The sequence below is a fragment of the Lithobates pipiens genome, unplaced genomic scaffold (assembly GCF_037356315.1).
Source record: "Lithobates pipiens isolate NorthernLeopardFrog02 unplaced genomic scaffold, aLitPip1_a1.2 Scaffold_8, whole genome shotgun sequence".
NCBI lineage: Eukaryota > Metazoa > Chordata > Amphibia > Anura > Ranidae > Lithobates > Lithobates pipiens.
The window spans coordinates 96,165,256-96,191,146 of NW_027507903.1; the positions used below are offsets into that span (position 1 = coordinate 96,165,256).

General features: G+C 46.3%; 1 pseudogene; it reads right to left on the minus strand.

The window, feature by feature from the left end:
* Positions 1–916: 916 nt before the first annotated feature.
* Positions 917–2,533, minus strand: LOC143961974 (uncharacterized; annotated as a pseudogene).
* Positions 2,534–25,891: the final 23,358 nt, after the last annotated feature.

The window sequence follows — 25,891 nt, forward strand, 5'->3', positions numbered from 1 at the left end:
ATTTGATATACATTAAAGCATGGAATTATTAGTAGGTTTATGAGATAATATCACAATGAGGCGTGGAACGCACGCCGGGCGCCATGTTAAACCGGAAGTAATATGCGGTGACACAGGCAGATCGAATTTTCGCCCAGATTGGAAGGTTGGGTATAAAAGTAAGTGTGCTACAGTGGAGTGTTACCCCAGATGACGTCTTTTGAGGACGAAACGCGTCGGGACTCCTACTGTAGCAGTGTTTTTATGGAATAAGCGCTTGATTCTTTGTTCATATGTAAGTTCATTACCTTTTTTATTAAATTTTCTCTTAAACGGAATTACACTATTGTGGCCCTCATTTCTCTTTGTATGGGTTCAACAATTTGAGTTGGATTTTATCGCTGAAGATTTGACAATTGTTTTGGGTACTGGAATGGATTAGTCCGATCCGAAACTTCCCTGGAGAGTTTGTCTTTGAAAAATTTGCATACGAGTGCACAAGCCTTTGCGATCCTTCGAATGTATATTCGCTTGGATCTAATACATCTGGTAAGCTGATATCGTAAATGGTGATGGGAATACCACAAGGTGTCTGCATGTTAGTCTCATATAAAGAAGGTGGACGGTGATTTTTACTTCACGTTCGGATTGGATCAATATCTACTAAGAGACTTTTTTTCCTTTGGACTTTTTTTTATCACTATATTTTTTACACTAATGAATTATGCACATAAGGTGTATCTTTTGTATGTTATATAATTTTGGGTTTAATGTCTGGTTAAACATTATGTGATCACTGATTGATATACGTAAGGTCACTTTTTCTTTCTTTTTTAGCGCTACACTATATTTTAATATTTGCAAATGATTCACTGTTTTATATCCTTGTGATTGTGTTAGCAGCTATATTTTTGGGTTTTTCTGGGATAGCGCAGTGTTACTTGGTATTAACGTTTTTGACCACAACTTCCTTGCCTTTCCCATCCTGATCCGTTTTGGACCTGCGTACCTTCATGGTTACCCTGTCAGTCAAGCAAACAACCTACTCCACAAACAAGCCTCCCCGCCCCCGCTTAGAAGGGCTGACCAATTCCCCTATTCGGAACGCCCCGAAAAAGGTCAAAACAAATGCGGCTCTAAACAACACAACCTCATACCCCGAGGAACACACCACCCTCAGCTTTTCACAAATTCTGCCCAATAATTCAAACGACACCGGCCTCCTGTCGTCCTTTACCTGGCGACCCTTCCGGTAACCCTTCACCACCTGACGCACCCAAAAATCTTTCGTTAAGTCCGGCTCACCTCTCAGCTTGAACCAGAACGCCAAACCCGCCAATTTCCGCCCCACACTGGCCACCGATATGCCGTCCTCCAAATTCCGAGCCACAAAGTACAGCACCAACAGCCTATGATCCCGCACGTCCGCCTGCACCTGCCCACACAAGGCTTCCCACTCATTCCAAGTCCTCTCGTACGCCGACCACGTTCCCCCACTCACCGACCTTCTGATCCAACCGGAGACTCTTCCAACGCAAGCCTCCACAGTCCCTCTGGGCAGGCGATCCCGTGTTCCTCCGCTGCAGGAGCCAACTCCCGGAATTTGTCCCACTGGAAACGAGAGAGTGCATCAGCTATAACGTTGTCTACCCCCGGCAAATGCACTGCATGTAGAAAGATGTTCAGTTGCATACAGCGAAAAACCAAATGGCGCAGCAATCGCACCACTGGCGGGGATGCCGCCGACATTCTGTTCAGCACCTGCACCACCCCCAAGTTGTCCACATGGAAACGCACTTTCCGATCCCGGAAAGCTTCCCCCCAAAGCTCCACCGCCAGCACCACCGGAAAAAGCTCCAGCAGCACCATGTTCCGCAGCAGCCCCCCAGATCTCCAGGACGTGGGCCAGGGGCCCGCACTCCATGCCCCTTGAAAGAAAGCCCCGAACCCAGCTGCCCCAGCCGCGTCCGTGTAGAGTTCCATGTCGAAGTTACTCACCGGCCCCGACATCCACAATGCCCTTCCATTGAATTGCTCCAAAAACATGTGCCAAATCCGAAGGTCTTCCCGATGTGCTTTCGACAAGCTCACGAAGTGTTTTGGGGAAACCACCCCACCTGTACTGGCCGCCAACCGCCGACTGAAAACCCGGTATAATCCGGCATGCAAAGTTTAACTTCCCCAGCACAGACTGAAGAGTCCTGAACTGAACTTTGCGAACGCCTACCAACCTCCGTACCTCCTCCTTCAATGCCTCCAGCTTGTCAACCGGCAGCCGGCACTCCATGGCCCCCGAATCCAAAACTATGCCCAAAAAGCTGAGTACCGTGGTCGGCCCTTCCGTCTTGTCCGGGGCCAGAGGAATTCCAAAACCCTCCGCCACCCGCTCCAGCGTCGTCAACAGCACAGCACAGATCGCCGATGAGCCGGGTCCCACGCACAGGAAGTCATCCAGGTAGTGGATGACCGAACTCACTCCCGCGATGTCCCTGACCACCCATTTCACGAAGGAACTGAAACGCTCGAACAATGCACAGGACACGGAGCACCCCATTGGCAGGCACCTGTCAACATAGTATTCATCCCGCCAACAAGCAACCGAGCAGGCGAAAACTGTCAGGGTGCACTGGCAACAATCGAAATGTCGCTTCGATGTCCGTCTTCGCCATCAGCGCCCCCCTACCGTATCGCCTCACCCAGAAAACCGCCACATCGAAGGACGTGTATGACACTGCGCTCAGCCTGGGATCGATGGCATCATTAACCGATCCCCCTTTTGGGTGCGACAAGTGGTGTATCAGCCGATACTTACCCGGTTCCCATTTGGGCACCACCCCTAAGGGCGAAGCCACCAAATCCTTGATGGGCATATCCTTGAACGGTCCCGCGACGCGCCCCAGCGCCACCTTCTTCCGTAATTTCTCAGAAACCACCTCCGGATGCAGCAGTGCCGACCGCAGGTTCCGTGACACAGGAGGGGCCACCTTCAATACCGCTGGAATTCGAAACCCCTCCGCAAACCCCGTACCCAAAAGCCGCGCTGCTTCCCTATCCGGATATGGATCGAGAAAAGGCTGCATCCTTTCCAGCCTCACCGGCGTCATCCCTCTTCTGCGCAGAATCTCCAACCCTACCTTTCCCTTGTTTAAAACAACGTGAGGACGGGTGGGCTCCCCCACAACCCGAGCACTCGTGTTTGTATTTGCAGCTCCCCGCAAATCTACAACTGCCCTCGTTGTATTGCCAACTCCCTTTTTTCTAGTGGCCGATTGACCAGAAGTCCCAGATCCACCGCCCCCCCTCCGCCTATCCCCTGCGTGGACGTCTCCGAGCTTTCTGTAATGTAACAAAATAGGTAAAAAACCAGGGGGGTGAATACTTTTACAAGGCAGGTAGTAGCACTATCTGGATCTCGATCACCCCTCTGTGGTACACCAGACGCCAAATATCCTCATATAAATGGACATAAAAAATGGGTACTCGTGACTCCTTTTGATAAAAAATATTTGTATTAGTCACACAGTAAAAAGGGGGGGCAAAACGTATGCCCCACCAGGAAAATCAAGGAAGACAAAACACAGTAGAGCCATCTGAACTGGCGCGCGTTCCACAGACCGGAAAAAAAACAGACCGGAAGTGACGTGGGTGCGAGCTAAGATCTGCTTTTGTCCATTTCGTCATAGGACATCGTCTGAGGCGTGCCATCTTAGTACACCTCACGTCTTATATGGTGAGCGGTGGTACTAGGCCAACCTCTTGTTATTAGGTGGTGTGTCATATTCATGAGGCCGAAAAAACGTCAATTGGATGTGCCTGCAACTACACCGGCCTGGTTTTAATAACGTTTGTTTTAGGCATGAACTTGCATAATGGGCAAGTATTCCTCGCAGAGAATCCTGCTAAAGTTGGGACCAAACGCCCCTAGTGGTCATGTATGAATGGATCGCTGCACGTCCACTCACCATGTGCAATACAGATATTACCTGGTAAAACTGACATCAAACGAATCCTTGTTAAAACGTGTTCAATGTCAAAAAGAGGGAGAAGAATAACAACTCATAACATAATTTTCTCTCTTTAACTACTTGACCATTGGGCACTTAAATCCCCTTCCTAACCAGACCAATTTTCAGTTTTCGGTGCTCTCCTATTTTTAATGACAATTACTGAGTCCTGCAACACTGTACCTATATGACATTTTTTGCCTTTTTTTCACACAAATGGAGCTTTCTTTTGGTGATATTTAATCACCGCTGTTTTTTTTTTTTTTGCGCTATAAAAGAAAAAAGACCGAAAATTCTGTAAAAAAAAATATATTTTTTTTTTAAAGTTATAAAATTTTGCAAATTAATCATTTTTCGTCATACATTTTGGCCAAAATTTATACTGCTACATATCTTTGGTAAAAAATAACCAAATCAGTGTATATTATTTGGTCTTTGTGAAAGTTATAGAGTCCACAGGCTATGGTGCTAATCTCTGAAAGTTGATCACACCTGATGTACTGACGGCCTCATTTCTTGGAACCCTAACAAGCCAGCAAAGTAGACATTCCAAGGTATTTAGTAAGAGGCATGGTAAGTTTTTTGACGTTGTAATTTTTTCCCACAATTCTTTGCAAGATCAAGATTTTTTTTTCACAAAATTGTTATATTAGCAGGTTATTTCTTACACACAGCATATGCATAGCACATATTACACCCCAAAACACATTCTACTACTCCTCCTGAGTATTGCGATACCACATGTGTAAGACTTTTACACAGCGTGGCCACATGCAGATGCCTAATGCCGCATACACACGAGCGGACTGTATGGCGTACTTAGTTCGTCATACAATCCGACGGACAGTCCGTCGTACTTTCGACTGAACGGACTTGACCACACACGGATGCACAAACAGTCCGTCGAAAGCTTGCGCGATGACGTGTACAGCACGTACGACGGGACTAGAAATAGGAAGTCCAAGACACAGCAAAGCACCCTTCCGCCGTGTAAATCCTTTCTGGGCATGCGCCATTCTTAGTCCGTCGAACTAGCATACTGACGAGCGGATTGTCCGCTGAAACCAAAGTACAACGGACAGAATTTAGAAAAATCCGAAATTCTTAGTACGCCGGACTGCACGCTGAAAAAGTCAGCTGAAGCCCACACACGAGCGGATTGTCCGCTGAAATGTGTTTCGACGGACTAAGTACGCCATACAGTCCGCTCGTGTGTACGCGGCATAACATGCAGGGAGCACCGTCAGGTGTTCTTGGAGCATAAATTACACATATCTCTTACCTCTTATACATTTGAAGGCCCTGGAGCACCAGGACAATGGAAACGCCCCAAAAATTACCCCATTTTGGAAAGAAAACAACCCAATGTATAATCTATGAGGCATAATGAGTCTTTTGAACATGTCATTTTTTTCTACAAGTTTTTGGAATATGTGTAAAGAAAATGAAAACGCATTTTTTTTTTTTTTTTTTTTTTACACAAAGTTGTCCATTTATACAATATTTCTAACACATGGCATGTACATACCAAAAATGACACCCCAAAATCCTTCTCTTCCTGAGTACGGCGATACCACATGTGGGAGATTTTTACACAGCCTGGCCACATAGAGAGGCCCGACATACAGGGAGCACCATCAGGTGTTCTAGGGGCATACGTTTCAAATCTAATTTGACTACCTATTACACTTTTGTGAGGCACTCTAGTGGCATGGATGGGGCATGGATGAGCATGAATGGTGATGGCTGAGCCGTGGATGGGGATGGCTGAGTATGGATGGGGTGACTTGGCATGAATGAGTATGGCTGAATACAGCTGGGCACGGCTGAGTACGGCTGGGTACGGCTTAGTAAGGGTGGTTACGGCTGGGTACAGCTGAGTATGGCTGGGTATGGATGGGGGTGGATAGGATGGCTGAGCATGGCTGGATGTATGAGTATTGCTGAGTATGGATGGATGGATGAGCATGAATGAGTATTGCTGATTAGGGATGGATGGCTGAGCATGGATGGATGGCTGAGTATTGCTGATTATGGATGGGGATAGATGGGATGGCTGAGCATGGATGGCTGGATGGCTGGATGAGGCAGGAATTGTCATATATAAGCGCTGTAGGCATTACACATCCAGGCCACAGTGCTGCAGCATCTGATCTCTCCCCTTTCCGCTCACACTGTACCGATCCATACAGAGAGGGGAGAGAGGAATGGGACATGACGGTTTGTTTACAAGTGATCGCTCCGTCATTTAATGGAGCGATCACGTGGTAAACGGCTGCTGTCAGCGCCCATTTACCATGATCAATAATGCGCCGGACTCGGCCACAGATATTATATCTATATATATATCGCAGTTCTGGGAGGACATCAATGTAAGCCCTCCCAGAGTTATCGAGATGCGCTGTAGCCGTCATTCGGCTATAGCGTGGTCGTTAACTGGTTAAACCACCCGTTCCCTTCAAATTTACTTAAACCAAGGGAAAGAACAAATGGAAAAAATAAATAAATGAGATATATATATATATATATATATATATATATATATATATATATATATATATATATATATATATATATATATATATATATATATATATACGTATACACACACACAACTCTACATTAGACGTGAATTTTGAAATTGTCGTTAAAAATATATAGTTAAAATCTGGATGTTCATCTCAATTACTGTAAAATTTAAAAAGCATGAGAACTTATATCTAGGGGGTGGTTATATTGTATCCCACCTAACAATCAACCTAGACTACCAGATCAGCTACAGTAATGCAAGAGACAGCATCTGGGTAGATGAGGGAATATTTATGGTTCTAATGGTATTAGAACTTAATAGACACCAAGGATGGAATGGTGGGGGTTAAGAAGTTGGATATAAAACAATTAAGGTCGATATTCAAGTTGAGTCCCCCAGTCGCTAAGGACCCCAACTTGTATACCCACCTGGTCTCGTTCTGTGACACCTGAATCCTTTTGTTTCCACCCCTCCAGTGATCTCTCATTTGATCTATTCCATAAAAAAATCAGCCCGGTGGGGTTCCTGTGATGTACTTCTTTGAAATGTCTTGAGAGACTGTGTTTTGGGAAAACTTTTTTTATATTAATAATATAATAATATGTTCTCTAATCTTCACAAACAGAGCTCTAGTGGTTCTCCCTACATATTGTAAGTGACAAGGGCACTCAATAACGTAAGTGACATGTGTACTGTTTTCTCCTTTTTTGTTTTTCGCTCACCCTACATGGTAAGCAAAAAAAAAAAAAGAAAACCCCAGTGGTGAAATGAATACCACCAAAAGAAAGCTCTATTTATGAGAAACAGAATGATAAAAATGTCATATGGGTACAATGTTGCATGACTGCTCAATTGTCATGCAAAGTGCGACAGTGCTGAAAACTGAAAATTGGCCTAGACAGGAAGGAGGTGAAAGTGCCCAGTAGGCAAGTGGTTAAAGGCACGGGCTCCAGAGCTACCATCCACATTATGTTCTCTTTATCTTATGAATCTGTGACCTGAAATAAGCATGCAGCCAGTAAAGACTGAAAAGGGTGATTCCCCATAATCCATTGTGACATTAACCACCTCCCGCCCGCCCTATAGCCGAATGACGGCCGTAGAGCAGGCGGGTTCCTTCGCTTGGTTGTCCCTGGACGTCCTTGTGTTTACTTCCGCAATGCGCGCCGCCGGGGGCGCGCATCGCGGAAGTTTTGTATTCGCCGTGTCTCCTGGAGACAGGCAAACATAGATCGCCATAAACGGCCAATCAAATCGGCCGTTCACAGCGCGATCGCAGCTGCCAATGGGAGATGATCTCAAATGTAAACATATGAGATCATCTCCCATTGCCGTGTCTCTCCCTCCTCACACAGAGACAGCGTGTGAGGAGAGAGAGGATCTGTGAGTGATAAATTGTAACACTGTCAGCCCCAGTGCCATCTGTCAGCCCAGTGCCATCTGCCAGTAGTGCCAGTGCCGCCAGTGCCACCTGCCAGTGCCACCTGCCAGTGCCATCCGTCAGCCCCAGTGCCGCCAGTGCCAGTGCCGCCAGTGCCAGTGCCACCTGCCAGTGCCATCCATCAGCCCCAATGCCACCTGCCAGTGCCACCTGCCAGTGCCACCTGCCAGCCCCAGTGCCATCAGTGCCAGTGCTACCTGCCAGCGCCAGTGCCATCTGCCAGCCCCATTTGCCAGAGCAATTAGCCAGAGCAAATAGCCAGCACCATGTGCCATCTGCCAGTGCCAGCCCCAGTGCCATCTGTCAGCGACATCTGTCAGCGACATCTGTCAGCCCCATCTGTCAGCCCCATCTGCCTCTAGTGCCATCTGCCTCCAGTGCCATTTGTCAGTGCCACGTGTCGTCAGTGCCACGTCAGTGTCACCTGTGATCAGCGTCACCTGTCAGTGTCACCTGCCACATCAGCGTCACCTGTCAGTGTCATCTGTCAAATCAGCGTCACCTGTCAGTGTCATCTGCCAGATCAGCGTCACCTGTCAGTGCCATTTGTGATCAATAAAAATGTCACAAAGATTATATTCAGCTGAGGAGGCATATGATATTCTTGCAGCCGACGAGAGCAACGGGGAGGTTTCCGCTTCGGATTCCTCCTCCATATTCAGATTGTGACTCTGACGTGGACTACGAGCCTGTCCTCAGCAGCGGTACCATGACAGCCTCAGAGGAGGAAGATGATAGTCCGCCCGTCAGACGAAGGCGCACTGGTGAGGAGGCGGTACCATCCACCAGCACCGCAGAGCCATCCACCGGCAACCCAGTGCCATCCACTGGCACCACAGTACCTCGGCAAAGGCCACGTACAAGTGGGGTGTCAACTCGGCCCCAAAGGGTTAGGTCCCATGCCAGCCTTCCCTATTCCCTCCAGAACCCCTTGTGGCTTCCTCCTAACTCAGGAGAAGCTAACGTTCCCCCTTTCACTGCCAACCCAGGAGTCCAGGTGGACACACAATTTTTCCCTGATGGACTTTTTCCACCTAATTTTTACAGAGGACATGCTTGAATCCATTGTGGTCCAGTCCAACCTATATGCCCAACAATTTATTGAAAGCAACCCAACGTCCTCTTATGCCCGTCCCTACAAGTGAAGAGCCCTAACAGTGGAGGAGTTTAAAATTTTTTTGGGCCTCACATTTTGTATGGGACTAAACAATAAAAATGAAATATGTGCATATTGGTCATCCCGCCCCATCTATCACATGCCCATCTTTTCCTCAATAATGTCCCGGACCAGATATCTAATGATAATGAGATTCCTACACTTTAACGACAATACCCAGTGCCTTCCCCGGAATGACCCAAATTTTGATAAACTTTACAAAATTCGGCCGCTAATAAATAACTTTTCTGAGATCTTCCCCCAGTTGTTTACCCCAGACCAACACATATGTGTGGATGAGTCCCTGATCAAATTTTCTGGCAGGCTGGGCCTAAAGCAATTTATTCCCTCCAAAAGGGCCCGCTATGGGGTGAAAATGTTTAAACTGTGTGATCGAGCCACAGGGTATACATATTCCTTCATGGTATACGAAGGGAAGGACACCCAGCTACATCCCCCTAATTGCCCCGAATACATCGGATCGAGTGGGAAAGTTGTTTGGGAACTCATAAACCCACTCCTGGAGAAAGGCTACCATATTTATGTGGATAATTTTTATACAAGTTTACCCCTGTTCCGCAACCTCCATAGAAAGCAAACTCCAGCATGTGGCACCGTAAGAACGAACCGGAAGGGCTTTCCTCAAAGCCTCGTCAACAAAAGGCTAAGAAAAGGCGAAGCGGCGAGTTTACGGAACGAGGAAATTTTGGCTGTGAAGTGGAGGGACAGAAGGGATGTGTACATGCTTTCTTCGATCCACAACAACACTTTTGTTGAGATCACCAGGAGGGATGGCCCAATACAAAAACCCACTTGTATCCATGAGTACAGCATGTTCATGGAGGGTGTCGACTTGAACGACCAGATGCTCGAACCCTACCTTGCCACGAGAAGAACATACAAGTGGTATAAAAAAAATTTCAATTTATTTCTTTAATTTGGCCATATACAACACGTATGTAATTTATCGTAAATCCACAGAAAGACCCATACCCTTCCTTGGCTACCAGGAGGAAATCACCACTGCCCTTATATACCCCAACGGCACACCACAAAACATTCGATCCGATGTAATTAGCAGACTCTCTGAACGCCACTTTCCTGATAAAATCCCTCCCAGACCAACAGGCCGAAGACATCAGAAAAAATGTCGGGTGTGCAGCAAACGAGGATTGAGAAGAGACACCACTTATCATTGTGCCCAATGCCCTTCCCAACCAGGCCTCTGCATAGGTGACTGTTTCCGCCGTTACCATACTTCGGTGAATTATTAGTGAAGTATGGTAACCATAACCCTCACTTCCTGCCATTTACCTTCAAACCCCTTATGCCTCTGCTTGCTCTGTAACTGACCCTGGCTTGTTATTCGACCACGCTTCTGCCTACTGATTCTGTTTATGCCTCTGCCTGATCTGGAACTGACCCTGGACTGCTATTCGACCACGCTTCTGCCTACTGATTCTGTACATACCTCTGCCTGATCTGGAACTGACCCTGGACTGTTTGACCATGCCTTTTGCCTGCCTCTTGGACTGATCTTGTACCCTCTCAGTGGACTAGTGGGATTCATAACAGGGGTCTCACATATGTGAGGGGCTCCAGAATAGTTTTTTTGGATGAAGAAGACAATTTCCTTTGTTTTCTCATTCCTAGATTAGGGTCTGGAGACTCGGAGGCTTCAAAGAGATTTGGGTGGGAGAAGCCTCTACCCCTATCCCCATTCTGTCCTGAACAAGGCCCTACTTCTGCCTGCTGCCTGTAGGACCTATACCATCATGCCTCTGCCTGTCGCATGCACTGACCACACCACATGGATGGACCATGTTCCTGCCTACTACCAGGACCAATATTTTGGCAATGCTGACGATCTCTGCCTGCACTGACCTTGGACTGTATATGGACAGTATCCCTGCCTGCTGCCAATATTGACTATGGACAGTATACCTGCCTGTTGCCTGGAAAATTGTGTTCACTTTTGCTGACCAAGTCCCTGCCTGCTGCCTGGACCAGTGCTATCATCCTGTGGACAACTGCGCTGCTAAAACCACAGGTAATCTTTTGTTTACTCTTTTCTCAGCAGAATGTATTTTGGGGTGTAATTCTTGGTATGTGCATGCTATGTGTCCCTGGAAAACCTGATGGTGTTCCTTGCATGTTGGGCCTCTGTATGTGGCCAAGCTGTGTAAAAGTCTCACACATTTGGTATTGCCATACTCAGGAGGAGTAGCAGAACGTATTTTGGGGTGTCATTTTTGCTATGTACATGCTATGTGTTGGAAATATCTTATAAATGGACAACTTTGCGTAAAAAAAAAAATGCGTTTTAATTTTTTCCCACATTTTCCCGAAACTTCTGGAAAAAAATAAACCATTCAAAAGACTCAATATGCCTCATAGATTATACATTGGGGTGTTAGCTTTCCAAAATGGGGTCACTTTGTGGGCATTTTCATTGTCCTGGTGCTCCAGGGCCTTCAAAAATGTAATAGGTGGTTGAGAAATGAGATGTGTAATTTATGCTCCTAGAACGCCTAATGGTGCTATTTTAATATTGGGCCTCTGTATGTGGCCAGGCTGTGTAAAAGTCTCACACATTTGGTATCGTTATACTCAGGAGGAGTAGTAGAACGTATTTTGGGGTGTCATTTTTGCTATGTACATGCTATGTGTTGGAAATATCTTATAAATCGACAACTTTGCGTAAAAAAAAAATGCGGTTTCATTTTTTTTCCATATTTTCCCAAAACTTCTGGAAAAAAAATGAACCATTCAAACGACTCAATATGCCTCATAGATTATACTTTGGGGTGTTAGCTTTCCAAAATGGGGTCACTTTGTGGGCATTTCCATTGTCCTGGTGCTCCAGGGCCTTCAAAAATGTAATAGGTGGTTGAGAAATGAGATGTGTAATTTATGCTCCTAGAACGCCTAATGGTGCTATTTCAATATTGGGCCTCTGTATGTGGCCAGGCTGTGTAAAAATCTCACACATTTGGTATCGTAATACTCAGAAGGAGTAGCAGAATGTATTTTGGGGTGTCATTTGTGGTATACACATGCCATGTGAGAGAAATAACCTATTGCATTGAAAATTTTGTGAGAAGAAAAAAAAAAAAAATCTTCATTTTGCAAAGAATTGTGGGAAAAAGATGACAGCATCAAAAACCTCACCATGCATCTTAGTAAATACCTTGGAATGTCTACTTTCAAAAAAGGGGTCATTTGGGGGGTATTTGTACTTTCCTGACTTGTTCGGGTCGCAAGAAATGAGATAGGCCACCAGTACATCAGGTGTGATCATTTTTTTATGATTCGCACCACAGCTTGTAGACTCTCTAACTTTCACAAAGACCAAATAATATCCACTAATTTGGGTTATTTTTACCAAATATATGTAGCAGTATAAATTGTGGCCAAAATTTATGAAAAAAAAATTATAATTTGCAAAATTTTATCACAGAAACAAATTTTATAATTACCTTTTACTTTATATCAAATCTCGTCCCCTTGCTCTTTTTCCTCTCAATGAACTGGGATGGAAACGCATGACCTTACCAGGTCATGGTTTCACTCAAAGTCCCTAGGGATAGAACTACATGATCCTTACCAGGACATGATTTCGCTTAAGTCCCTAAAAACCCCTGTTTTTTAACTAATCAGGAATTATTTATTTACACTTTATCCGTTTACCCCTAATATTTTGCAATCCATTGACCTCTGGCTTGGCCTCCCTTTCCTTATTTAATTATAATATTTCTTGATTTCAAAGCAATTTTTTTAAAACTCTCCAAGTTGTTATACAATTATATAATTAGGTCCCCTGTGAACATGTGTTCTTGGTCTGTCTACACTGTTGGTATGTGGGGTGGCCGGATTGCTGCGCCGCCCGGTTTTGTCCTCACTTCCGGGAGTTGCGTCGCGCTCTGCGGACCTCCCCCTGCCCCCGCGTCATCTTACGCCTGGGGGGGTGGAGATTCCGCACAGCGCGTCAACGTCACGGTTCCCACGCTGAACGCGTGACGCCAGTCATGGCGTCACTGCGTCCCTGCATGTGGAGCTTACATCCGCAGGCGGACTGGGGGATGTTTAGTCAGTCGGCCGGTGACTTAGCTAGCCCGACTGCTGACCCATCCTCCCCGTTTTTCCGCCATGCGTCGTGGCGTTGGCGGGCTATCCCTGGCGACACGCTTGCAGGTATTTCCCTGGGAAGTGGTTGGCATTCTAGGCTACCTGCACTTGGGTTTACACACAATTAGGGCTTTTTCTTGTCCTTCCTTCCACACATCTTTCTGAACACAGGTATCGGTGCACATTAAATTCCTATTTCACGGTATGTCCTTTTCCTTGGACAACAAGCCTCTTATTTATCTTTCTCATGCATGTTACACTTACTTTTTTATTTTATTTGGGATATTTTCACTGTCCCATTCTGTTAACTTCGTAATAGCACGGGCTCTTTGCCCATTATTTATTTTCTTTTCACCTTCCTCTTTGAGCAATTTTTTCTTGCTCACTTCTCACATCCTTAATTGTTCTCCCTCAGGAGTGCCTAGTTAGTTCCATGCCCGCCCTGGGTGAAGCCTATGTGGGTTATGTCTCCGGGGCTGCCTACCACAGCTCCCGGCAAGGGGTGTCCCTGGACGGTTTGCATTGTCCGGTCATCCTATTGTCAATTTGTGTATTTGAGCAAGTAGACATATACTCGGGGTAAGGCCCATTCATTCTCTCCATACTTATGTCGTCTATTATTTTTTATTAGATTATTCATTCATTATTATTTTACTATAGATTCATCACGCCTTGCTCCTGATGAGTGGCTCAAAAGCCACGAAACGCGTAGAGCTACAAACTGCCGTGTCCCTACCATCACTTATTTGAGTCTCAATTTATTATTGTATCATTTTTAATTACTGACCCAGGGAGGCAATAGGTCTTGCAGGTTTTACTGTGTCAAACATTTTATTTAATTCTTTCTTTGGTGAATTTTGGAATTTGATTGTTAATTCAGTATGAGTAATTGATGTTATCAATAAGCTTAAATATTGTACCTTATGATATTGATGTTACATCTCTGTACCTGGTTTCTATGTGTATTTTATTGTTACAATCAATTAAATTCCTATATACTCACCAATTAACTTTACAACTATTTCTTACTCCATACGGAGTCCCGCCCCCTTTTTCTCCTCTCTTTTTTCTCAATGAACTGGGATGGAAACGCAGGACCTTACCAGGCCATGGTTTCACTCAAAGTCCCTAGGGATGGAATTACATGTACCTTTACCAGGACATGATTTCAATAAAGTCCCTAAAAATCCTTATTTTTTGTTACCAATGTTACATTTCTGTATCTCCTTTTTATGTATGTACTACTGTTACAATCATCTAAACCCTTATATATTTACCAACTAATTTTATAATTACCTTTTACTTTATATCAAATCTCGTCCCCTTGCTCTTTTTCCTATCACAGAAACAAAGAAATATGCGTTTTTTTTCAAAATTTTCGGTCTTTTTTCATTTATAGCGCAAAAAATAAAAACCCCAGAGGTGATCAAATACCACCAAAAGAAAGCTCTATTTGTGGGGGAAAAAAAGGACACAAAATTCATTTGGGTACAGTGTTGCATGACTGAGTAATTGTCATTCAAAGTGTGAGAGCACCAAAAGCTGAAAATTGGTCTGGTCAGGAAGGGTGTTTAAGTGCCCAGTAAGCAAGTGGTTAAACAATATCCTTATTCTCCAAATATAATTTATATGCATCCACGACCACAACTGTAATCAATTTTCCATAACATTTCTAATTTTTCTTTCTTGTGACACTCTTTGTAGCTTCCAAACTTGGTTTGTTTGGAACAAGCAGTGTATGTTGTCATATGCACAGCTCTATGCACAGTACAAATCCTATAGTCCACCTTGGAAATAAACAAGAGAGGCGACATTCCTACATACAGTGGGACCATAGAGAACAAATGTACCCCCCCCCCCCCCCCTACCCCTAACAAGCAGTCTGATCACAGCAGCAAAAAAGGAAAAAAAGGAGGTTGGAGATTTGGAGAAGGCTGAGAATAGTAGAAGGTACTTTTCTGAGTTAAGAATACATAATTTACTTGAATAGAATAAATAGAAGAGAGATTAGTGTCACTTTAAGCCAGGATAAGAGCCTTCACCTTTAAAAACCCCACTCAGAAATTACAGTTACCATATTCCTGTCTTGAGCGACCCCCTATAATATTAAAAAAAAAGTTCTGGTCTTTAGGAGTGAAGTATAGCCAGTGCATACACCAAATGTTCCACAATGTGATATGTCTCTCTAGTCTAAATGTTTTTCTCCTTTTCCCAAGTGGGCTCCAATTAAAATATTACACATTCCATCACTAACTACAGACACGATTCTGCTGTAGAAAATGCTAAAATCCCAGGAGGTTGGACACAAAAAGTAGCAATTAATGCAAATCTAATGTTAAAAATCTTTCTGATCTCACGACCCAGTAATGTGATGCCATATGTGGAGTAACTTACTGTAACAGAGGTTAAAGTGTAGGTAAAGCTGAAACTTATTTATTTTTTTTTTTTTGGATAGAGTGGATAGAGTAGGAAAGTTAAAGGGCTTGTGCACACAGGCGTAATAAAATACTGATATTTATGCAGGATCTTGCTGCTGGCAAAAAAACGCATGTAATGGTCCGTATAGTGCTTCCATTTACACCTGTTTAGACATATCTCAGTTTTCAATCCCAGCCTGTATGCTGGGATTGTGCATACATTCACATGCATACAAACGTAATGTATGCAGAAGTACTGACTGCATGGACAACATTTTCTACGTTCATTTTACACAGATGAATGCAGTGCAAGATTACTGAGCACAACGCAGCTTTATGCATGAGTCCATAACATACAATACTGCTGAGGTCAGATCAATTAAAAATATAAGGTGTATGTGTAGGCAGGCTGCCTACTGTGTGTATTTAGTTAGTACCTGACTGCCCAGCTTGGGAGGAAAGGGATTAATGCTTGTGCTGCCTTTTCTTGTGTGTTTGCAGATTTTTTTGCTTTTGGGTCCAGCCTCCGTCCTGTGTAATATAAAGGGAAGATCTTGGGGGGGGGGCTAGAATGTACTAGGGATGCATGCATGGAAACTCATTGGAATACAGGACAAGGATTCCTTTGCTCGAGTTATCTCCAGTTTAGACTTTTCCCAAAGATGCTACACCTATGCAGGTATATGGGTAGCCATAATTAGGGAAAATATGTTACTACAGATTGTAAGCTCTAACGAGCAGGGCCCTCTGATCCCTCCTGTATTGATTTGTATTGTAAGTGTACTGTCTGCCCTCATGTTGTAAAGCACTGTGCAAACTGTTGGTGATATATAAATCCTGTATTATTATTATTATTATAATAATAATAATAATAATAATATTATGCATGTGCCAAAAGTTCAGTAAAGTTATTACAACTGCTTGAGACCTGGTCTGAAGTTACTCAAGAGGTGCATGTGGGGTCCTGGTGTCTCTCTAAGGAACCAGGGTCTGAAATAGCACATTGGGGTCTGGGAAACATCACTACAATGCAATGTTTAACTTTTTGCATGACCGTGGACCCAAGCTGGTCCTGGGCAGCGATGAGCATGCATTTGGGTAAGGTGTAAACCCTGTGCTAGGAAGAGTGTTGTTCATCTCCTGGTGTAACCCACCCTGGGATCAGGCATCTCATGTAACCCACACTTGGTTAATGGGGAGCACTGAGGAAGGTCTGCCATCAATCACCTACACCCCCTGCTTACACATGGGACTGAGCGCAGTATTATGTATTGCCGTGTGCATAATCCCTGGTTACATAGTAGGTGAGGTTGAAAAAAGACACAAGTCCATCAAGTCCAACCTATGTTTTTGTGATTATATGTCAGTTTTACATTGTATATCCCTGTATGTTGTGGTCGTTCCAGGTGCTTAGCTAATAGTTTTTTGAAACTATCGATGTCCCCCGGTGAAACCACTGCCTGTGGAGGGAATTCCACATCCTTGCCACTCTTACAGTCAAGAACTCTCTACACAGTTTAAGGTAAAATCACTTGTCTTATTGAACTTTCCGTGAAAAAGTTTTATCCCTATTGTGGGGTCACCAGTATCAACTAATATCCTCCAGACCCTTTATTAGCTGTGTTGCCCTTCTTTGTACTCGCTCCATTTCGAGTACATCCTTCCTGAGGACTGGTGCCCAGAACTGGACAGCATACTCCAGGTAAGGCTGGACCAAAATCTTGTAGAGTGGGAGAATTATTGCTTTATCCCTGGAGGAAATCCCCTTTTTAATGTATGCCAGCATTCTGTTTGCTTTGTTAGCAGTAGCTTGGCATTGCATGCCATTGCTGAGCCTATCACCTACTAGGACCCCCAAGTCCTTTTACTTCCTAAACTGCCCCAGAGGTTCACACCCTAGTGAGTAGATTGCATTCATTGCCACCCAAATGCATTAGTTTACATTTTTCTACATTAAACCTTGTTTGCCATGTAGATGCCCACCCCATTCATTTGATCAGATCTTCGTGCAAGGTTTCCACATCCTGCGGAGAAGTTTTTGCCCTGCTTCGCTTAGTGTCATCTGCAAATACAGAGATTGAACTGTTTACCCCATCCTCCAGGTTGTTTATGAACAAATTAAACAGGATTGGTCTCAGCACAGAACCCCGCGGGACCCTACTTCCCACCCCTGGTCAACGGACCTTACTATGTACAGTAAACTTTTATGGGGAACTGTGTCAAATACTTTCGCAAAATCCTGATACATGACGTCTACAGCCTTCCTTTATCTAGATGGCAGCTCACTTCCTCATAAAAGGTTAAAAGATTGGTTTGGCAAGAATGCTTCTTCATGAATCCATGCTGATTACTGCTAATGATACAATTTTCATTACTAAAATTGTGTATATAGTCACTTATCATCCCCTCCAAGAGCTTACATACTTTTGATGTTAGGCTAAATGGTCTGTAATTCCCAGGGATTTTGTCCCTTTTTAAATATTGGTGCTACATTGTCTTTTCTTCAATTAGCTGGTACCATTCCAGTCAGTAGTCTGTCAGCAAAAATTAGGAATAATGGTCTGGCAATTACTTGACTGAGTTCCCTAAGGACCATCGGGTGCAAGCCATCTGGTCCCGGTGATTTATTAATGTTAAGATTCCCAAGTTTTAATTCTGTTCTCTGTTAGCCATGAGGGTGCTTCCTGTGATTTGTCATGAGGACAAACACTGCAGTATTGGTTACTGAAGCCCCCCGATTCCCTCGTGAAGACTGAGGAGAAGAATAAATTCAATACCTTCCCCATCTCCCCATCCTTTGTAACCAGATGTCCTTTCTCATTCTTTATGGGGCCAATATGGTCTGTCCTCCCTTTTTTACTGTTTATATACTTAAAGAATTTCTTGGGATTTCTTTGCTCTCCTGCACTATGTTTCTTTCATGCTCCATCTTAGCCGTCCTAATTGCACCCTTACATATCTTGTTGCATTCTTTGTAAAGTCTGCACTGGCTAATGTCTTTATTTAATATGCTCTTAAAGCAAACCCATCACTCCTCCATGTTATTTGTTTCTAAGATTTTATCCCAATTCATATCTTCTAGCAAGGCTCGTAGTTCACAGGGGCGGATCCAGATGCTAGTCTCGGGAGGGGCACTGCTATAAAATTTTTTTTTTTGGGGGGCAATTTATATGGGAAATGGCTGATATTGGAGCTTCAATCATTATGGCACCATGGCTGTTATGGTGTCAGGATGATTGAAGTGCATAATTTCTATTATTACATTGTAATATAAAATTAAATGGTTCAACTCACTATAATGCAGAATCAGTGGGAGCCCTGAGGGTGTCATTTGCCATGTCGCCTGCCACCAAATGTGCATTGTCACTTGTTACGTCACTTGTCACCAAATACGGATTGTCACTTGCCACGTCACCTGCCACACATTGTGGATTGTCACTTGCCACGTCGTCTGCCACACATTGTGGACTGTCACTTGCCACGTCGCCTGCCACACATTGTGGACTGTCACTTGCCACGTCACCTGCCACACATTGCGGATTGTCATTTGCCACGTCACCTGCCACACATTGCGGATTGCCACTTGCCACGTCACCTGCCACACATTGCGGATTGCCACTTGCCACGTCACCTGCCACACATTGTGGATTGCCACTTGTCACGTAGCCTCGCTGCAAAAACAGCAGGATCCTGGAAACTGAGTATGCGTGTGGACGCCACCCCATCTCCTCACACATGGTGATGTAAGCCTTCCACATATGATGGTAAATCTTTCGAAAAGATGCCAAATAACATCTGCCACCAGTCGTACTAGGTTGGCATACCAAGGACGTCGAGGCCAATCTGGGGCAATCTGGGGCAATCAGAATCACCGGAATCCCCTCGCCCTCTACTCTACGCAGCAGATGTGGTAGAAGTTTGAGTGAGGGGAAGGCATAAATCAGCCAATAATGCCCCTATGGAGCCACCAACGTGTCTGACGTGTCTGCCCAGTCTCTTGTCCTGGACACAAACCTCTGCACCTTTCGATTGAGCCGAGAGGCCAAGAGGTCCACATCTGGAGTGCCCCCCCCTTAGGCAAAGGAGCCGGAATACATCTGGATGCAATGACCATTCCCCTGGGTCCAGCATCTGACGACTTAGGTAGTCTGCCTGCCAGTTTTCTATGCCCGGAATGTATATGACAGGGCTGGCATGTGTCGCTCTGCCCACTGGAGGATGTGAGCGACCTCCCGTGCTGTGGCCAAGCTCCTTGTTCCTCCTTGATGGTTGAAATATGCCACTGCCGTGGCGTTGTCCGACTAGATCCTGACCGGACGCCCCTGTAGCCTCCTGGACCATGTAAAGAGGCACCGTCTGATTGCCCGAAGCTTAAACACAACGTCAGTTGGGATTCTTCCCGTGACCAGAGGCCCAAAACTCCCCCCCCCAACCGGTCAGGCTGGCCTCCGTTGTGATCACTGTCCAAGAGAGAGGAAGGAACAATCTCCCGGACCGAAGGGCCGGAGACCTCAGCCACCAGAGAAGGGAATCCCTGACTAACTGGCTCACTCCGAATTTGACAATCCAGGGATAATGGAGATTTGTTCCATTTTGACAAAATCTCCTTCTGCAAGACTCGAGTGTGAAACAATAAGCCCAGGTACTCCAGGTGTTGAGTCGGCACTAACACTGACTTATTTAGGTACAGCACCCAACCAAACTCCTGGAGAGTCTGCATGGTGATTGCTACATCCTCCCTTAATTCTGAGGCGGAAGCTGCTCTCAGAAGAAGGTCGTCTAGGTAATCTACGATTGCGATCCCACGTTGCCTTAACAGCGCCAGAATTGGAGCTAACACTTCACTGCAAATCGCAGAAACCTCTGATGCTTGAGGTATATGGGTACATGTAAGTACACGTCCTGGATATCCAGGGATGCCAGGAAGCCCCGCTGATGCAGTGCAGTGACCACAGAGCAAACTGATTCCATCCTGAACCTTTGCACTTTCACAAAGCTGTTGAGGGCCTTCAAGTACAGGATTGGACATACCCCTTCCTTTTTGGGGACTACAAACAGATTGGAGTAGAATCCCTGAAACGTTTCCAGCGTCTGAACAGGTACTATCACCCTGCGCAGTAGCAGGTCCTGTACTGCCCAAACAGAACTTCCCGACGAGCCAAAAGTAGAGGTAGCTTGGAGGGATAAAATCTGTTTGGTGGACAAGAAAAACTCTATCTTGTATCCTGATGAGACCAGTTCACAGACCCATTGGTCGGACAGTAGAGAGGTCCACCGAGCTGCAAACTCCTGAAGGCAACCCTCCCACCCGAGAGTTGGGTGGGGGCAAACCTTCATGCAGTAAAAAAATTTTCTTGCAGGCTTGTTTGGCTTGTGAAACCAGGGGCGCTTTTGTCCTTCAGCAGGTGCCTTGTCGGACTGGGAACGCTTACCTGCCTACCCGAACGGGCAAAAAAGCCGTTTCTGAGTGGAAAAAGAGGGACCTTGCTTACAGCGTGGCTCCTTGCCCTTCCTGGACTGTGGGAGCAACGTGCTCTTCTCACCGGTAACATTTTTAATAATGTCATCCAGCGAAGCTCCAAAAAGCATCTTACCTTGGAAGGGGAAATCCGCCAGTGCTTTTTTAGGTGCCTGGTCCGCAGACCAGCATTTCAGCCAAATGAGGCACCGTAGCACCACTGCTGATACTGATGCTCTAGAGAGCAGGGGGCCGTATCCAGGGCCGCATCACAGACATACTTAAGGCCATGGTCTGCCAGCTCTATGCAGACCGGGGGAGACTGTTGCTTCTCCAATTCATGGTTTAACAACTTTGCTCATTCAGTAAGCATCTGCGACACCAAGGCCGTGGCCAGCACAGGTCATAATGCTGACCCCACTACCGTAAACATAAACTGGGCCACTGCCTCGGCCCTCCTGCAGGCAGGGTCCTTGAAGGCAGGAGTCCCTTCTCCCAAAATCGTGGTTACATTATTTAACCTGGATACCGGGGGGACGTCCATTTTTTTTTTTCAGGAGGCTCTCCTCAAAGGGGTAACGCACCGCCATTCTTCTTGGGACTGAAAAGGCCTGCTGTGGACTTCCCCATTCCTTGTAGATGAACTTATCAAAATAAGTCAAATACGGAAACAATTCAGGCATGCGGGCCAGTTTGCGGGACCCAAAAGGGACTGCCACCTCAGCATAGGATCCTGCTGCATCCTGTATCTTCAGGGTATCCCGTACTGCAGTGATAAGTGCTTCTACTAGCACTTTATCCTGCGCTAACCCAGACACAAAGTCATTCTCAATGCCCGAATGGTCCTGGTCTGCATCCTCTGACACATCAGAACAAGGGCCACCAGTCATCGTGGGACCCGCGTCTGAATCAGAGCTCTCCCCAGAAGATGGGGAGCAGGGTGGCATTTGTTACCCCAGCTTGCGCCTGCACGCTGCTTCCACCCTAGCAACACAGGTCTCCAAGACAGCCGATAAAGCGTCCATAGGTACCGCATTTTTTGCAGGTGAGCCGGTTGCAATAGTAGGAATGTCTGGTGAATAAGCGCTAGCTTCTGACGCCATGCTGACCCTCACTTGTATGCCACAACTTAGGGACTTAAGGCAAAGTACACAAATCCCACCCTCCTAGCTGCTCACAGACTGAGGGGCCCCTCCGCAGGAGTCACCATCCAACCTGACCGAGTGCTGCACTGTGCTGCCGCCGACAGCTCTACCCTGTTTCAGTCACAAAGTGCTCACCCCGCTGTTCTGTGGTACACAGACCCAGCACTAGAGGTAAAAACGCGCTGAGGCTACAAGAAAATGGCCGCTGGCCATCCTTAGCATAAAAATCACCAAGAAAATGGCCGCCGAACCTTCTAGAAAATGGCTGACAGCCCATACACTGCATAAGACTACAGGAAAATGGGCACGGCCCATGTGGCGGCCTCTCTTGAGGTGAATTTACTCAGGCACTTCACAGCAAAGAAAAAGGGACAGAAAAGTAAAAACGGACCCTAACAGCCAGCGCAGCCCCCCCCGCCAAAGCCCGGAGCCCCCCGGAGGACGTCTGGCCTAGGTAAATACACTGCACCTCATGCCCAGTCACACAGCAGCCCCAGAAGGGGGAGGAGGGAATGAGGGATAGGAAGAGAGGAAAGGGAGAATGAGAGACCCCCACAGTTAACCTCTCAGGGAATGCCCAGCTGCTCTATCCTGCCGAGGCAGGGAGAGCCATACTTTCCCTTCCTGTCGGGATTTCTGGACGCATTTCACCGCAGACCCATCACCCGAGCAGTACGGGGTGGCTGTTGGCCACGGCACACTGAGATAAAGGACCGCAGTAGCCCCGTCATATGTGTGCCCCGAAGCATATAGCTCACAGGCCGCCCCTGGAGCAGAAGGGGCATGTCGTGGCCAAAACAGCGCATAGCTAGAGTCGGCTCATGCTCGATGCCCAGGCTGGGGAGTTTACAAGGATCTATATTATCCAGCCTGTCACCCAGCCGGCTGTTGATTGTAGATCACAGGATCAAAAATTGTAGAAAAAAATGAAAAAAATCCCAGGACCAATGTTCCCCTCAGGGAGCCAGGTCCTTCTCCTACACTAGACAGAAAAAAACTGAGCTGCAGGAAGCAGTGTGAGTGGTTATAGCCAGAGGGTCTACCCCCTGGGTGGTGCTTTGCAGTCTTGCTGTTTTTACATTTGTTACATGTTCTGCCTAGTCCTCTCCTGAAGGTGGCATGATAACCCTAAGGTCAAGAATTTAAGGAGCTATGGCCATCAATGTACGAAAGAGAAATCTAAATCCTTCTCGTTCAACAGTATCTCTAGTTTACCCATCTTGTCTGCCAGGCTGCTGGCATAGGTGAACATGCCATGTAGTTTCGAACGGTCGCATACTGTCCTCTTATTGGGTGTGTCGAGATTGCAAATAGGACTTATTACTAGCGATGGACGAACTTCCGATGGGACGTTTCACGAACGGGAACCTTGAACGCGGCCAAAAGTTTGTGAACCGCAAAGTTTGCGGCAGACCCCATTGACTTTAATGGCAGGCGAATCTTAAAAGCCTCCAGGTCATATTTTCAGCCACCAAATACTTGCTAGCTGTGCACACATAGTCCCACAACATGGACACTGACATAACAAAAGTATTAAGTGAATCTGGGATCGACAACGCCAAGCATTCTTTTTTTTATCTGTGAAATTTAGACAATTCAGGAGCGCATGAAGGCCATGGAGGAGAGGCAAGGTCAGGGCAGGCTATGAAGGGGGTGCAGGAGATGATCAGTGCCACAGTCAGGGCAGTGCAGTCCTGTGCCTGTGTCCCAGTGTGCCAACCTGTGCTTGAGCCCCTCCCTCTGCCTGGCCCTTACCCCCACCTATGCAGGGCTCCACTGCAGTAGTCCGGAGGTGCCAGTCTAGTGCTGATCCTCAGCCATGGTGCTGGCACTGCCTGCTGATTGGCTTCTCTGCTGCTATCTCCCTCACTGTCTGAAACCAGCACCGCAATAGAGACTGAGCACTGACACCAGCACCGAGATAGAGAGCACTGACACCAGCACCGAGATAGAGAGCACTGACACCAGCACCGAGATAGAGAGCACTGACGCCAGCACCAAGATAGAGAGCACTGACGCCAGCACCAAGATAGAGAGCACTGAGACCACACCAGCACCGAGATAGAGAGAGAGCACTGACAGCAGCACTGATACCAGCAACTCGCTGCGGGACCCAAAAATATGACACCGCTCAACCTCTTCAAACAGAAGGGTACGGGCATATAGTATGGTGTGCTTTTTTTGTACAAGGAAATGAGCCAAAGGTAGAAAAAAGGTCAGTGTGCTCGATTAAATAAATTGTTTATAGAGTTATGCATATACATGGTCTACTGGTCACATGTGTTGCATTCCTCCGAGATCCATGCCTCATTCATTTTTATAAATATGAGGTAGTCGTGAGCTAGGCGAGTGCGCTTATCGGTCACGACCCCCCCTGCTGCCCTGAACGTCCTTTCGGACAGGACACTGGACAAGGGGCAAGCCAACAGTTCCATTGCAAATTGGGCAAGCTCTGGCCAGAGGTCAAGCCTGCCCACCAAGTAATCCAGGGGTTCATCACTCCTCAGAGCGTCCACATCGGCCGTTAACCCGATGTAGTCGGACACCTGTTGGTCTAGGTGTTCCCTGATGCTGGATCCGGATGACACCTGTCGATGGGTCGGCTGAAAGGATGACCTCATATCAGAAGTCACCAACACATCTTCAAACCGCTCTCTTCTTGCAGGCGCTGTTGGATTGGTACCCGCAACTCTTTCTCTGGGAGTGGGAATTCCTCCTCTGTCAGCGCACGCAAAAGCAGAATGCAGCATTTCTCGAAGCAAGGCCTGGAAGTGCTCCATTCTGACAGCCCTCTGTGACGGTGATAACACTTCCGCCATTTTGTGTTTATACCAGGGGTCTAAGTACGGTGCCACCCAGTACTGGTCCTTAACCGTTATGCTTTTTATACGGGGGTCCCTGTTAAAACACTGGAGCATAAAGGCCCCCATTTGCACTAAACTGGAAGCGGTGTGGTGGCCTGGCTCCTGCTCATCCTCCAGGATAATGTCATCCTCCTCATTCTCCTCTCCCCATCCACGCACAACAACGGGGATCCCAGAAAGGTTTAAAGCATGCTCTTCTTGCTCCTCCTCATCCGCCCCGGCACCATCCTCCTCTGACTCTTCTTCAGACTCCTGTTGTTGACTTGTCTCAGAGTAGCCCCCCCTGGGAATTCATCCAGCATTGCGACTTCCTCATCTTCCCACTCCTGTTCCTCCACGGCTTGATCAATGACACGACCCAATGCACGCTCCATAAAGAAGGCATAAGGTACCATGTCACTGATGGAGCCATGGCTGCGACTGACCAGTTTGGTGATCTCATCAAATGGCCGCAGAAGTCTGCATGCATCACGCATGAGCAGCCACAGGCGCAGTGAAAATAAACCAAGCTCCCCAGAACCTGTTCTACTGCAGAGTTTGTACAGGTAGTCGTTAACTGCACGTTTCGAGCAATCGCAAATAAGACATCTGACCGGAAATTGTGTCGCCGCTGAATGTCAGCAAGGCGAGCCATGGCCGTTTAAGATCTTACGAATCAACGAATCGCTGCACGACCAAGTTTAAGAAGTGTGCCATGCATGGCACGTGTGTCATTTTGCACTGTTTCAATGCCCTAAGCAGATTGGCACCGTTGTCACACACCACTTTA